Source organism: Octodon degus, unplaced genomic scaffold, assembly GCF_000260255.1.
Source record: "Octodon degus isolate 3935 unplaced genomic scaffold, OctDeg1.0 scaffold00159, whole genome shotgun sequence".
In the NCBI taxonomy this organism is placed as follows: Eukaryota; Metazoa; Chordata; class Mammalia; order Rodentia; family Octodontidae; genus Octodon; species Octodon degus.
The window spans coordinates 1,776,647-1,778,438 of NW_004524735.1; the positions used below are offsets into that span (position 1 = coordinate 1,776,647).

The 1,792-nt window shown below is 38.7% G+C and overlaps 1 pseudogene; it reads left to right on the forward strand.

Moving 5' to 3' along the window:
• Window positions 1-384: 384 nt before the first annotated feature.
• On the forward strand, window positions 385-1,269 carry LOC101573012 (annotated as a pseudogene).
• Window positions 1,270-1,792: the final 523 nt, after the last annotated feature.

A 1,792-nucleotide genomic window follows, 5' to 3' on the forward strand; every position in this document is an offset into this window, starting at 1 on the left:
CCCAGAAACAAAATTTGTTTGATAGGAATGCTATAAAACCCTAGTTAAGGAGATAAGAGCATAAGAACATCATCACCTTAATGCAGGTGACGATTACACATAAGGTGTCATCTAGGAAGTATTATAAGGCAAAGGGTGTTGTTCAGCTTGAAAAGTTAATTATAGGACATGTTTTCTCCAAAGGTTTCATAGACACAGTGATAATTAAGCAATGCATATAGCGAGTGAAGTGGGTCAATGTTGAGTGAAACATGAAAGGATTTTCCAGGGAATGAGGTGGCACAGAAATGAAATGTGGTGGACATCCGGGTAGCGAAACTGCCTCCAAAGCACCCAAGGATCAGTCTTGTGGCACAGACAAGCAAATACCAATTAAAGAGGAGAAGAATGACATTAGAGCAGATTTCCAGCAACAAGTGCTTTGGGGGATTACAGAAAGTTTGTGAACACGAGAGTGTGGAGCTAAAATGTAAAATGAAATGTATTGTCTACTTACCACCAAAGGCAGAAAGTGAAAAGTGCCTTGCCCAGTATTGGCTCTCTGGTTTAACTTGCATAGAACAAAATTTTATATTAAAATGTGGTTATCATCAAGCTGCCTCAGAACATGACCTTGTTGTCATCACTCCAGATCTCAGCACTTGTGGACGCAATATTAAAGGAGAAGTTGATGTCTGGGACGTCTGCAGTGGAGTGAGGTTTAATTTGAATGATACTGAAGATCCTTGGAAAACTAATTACAGGATGTACTCTAATGTACAGAGGAACTTCCCCAACTCACGAATGCCAATGTTCCTGTGGACCATAAAAGACATCTATTTTTGGCTACTCCATGGGAGGTCATGGAGCTCTGATTTGAGCTTTGAAGAATCCTGGAAAATACAAATCTGTGTCAGCATTTGCTTCAAATAGAAACCCAGTGTTCTGTCCTTGGGGCAAAAAAGCCTTTACTGGCTATTTGGGAAAAGATCAAAGTAGGTGAAAGACTTAGGATGCAACTCATCTTTTGAAGTCTCATCCAAGTTCTCAGCTGGACATACTGATTAATCAAGGAAAAGATGACCAGTTCCTTGTGGATGGATCGCTCTCCCATGTAACTTCATTGCAGCTTGTACAGAAAAGACAACCCCTGTTGTTTTTAGATTACAGGAGGGTTATGATCATAGTTACTGCTGCATTGCCACCTTCATTGCTGATCACATCAGGAATCACACAAAATATCTGAATGCACAAAAAGCTTCAGACAAAGGAATCTATTCAAGATTATAAAAATTAAAAGAGAATGCTGAGAAAAAAATCATGGTTAAATACAGGATTTCATAATGCTAAAAGCTTCCTTCTACAGTTGAATCACTTGCTGAATGAATACAGAAAACCTGGTTCTGATTTTTAATAGTTATTTTGCCAATGTTCTCATATGAAACTTTTAATAATTCTCTTTTGCTGTCATTTGGAAGTATTTGTATATTAGTCTCAGGACACTAAAAGGAGTATACTCCTGTTCATATCATAGAATATTAACTCTGGAACAGAATACTTAAAGGTTATTTAGCCCAGATTCCCTCTTTTCCAGACTTTCAGCATCTGAAGTCCTGGACTGTGCACTTGCCTTCTAGGAGACAGTTAGTTAGTACTTGCCAGTTGTAGAGCAAGACAGTAGGCTAAGAAAAGTGAGGAGAATCCCACCACCATATCTGTGGGACAGCTAGGACTAGGAAAGAAGTTTCCAAACTGCAGTCCAGTGATTTCTTTCTTATTCTTTGAGCTCACTAAATCTATGAACATTGGTTTC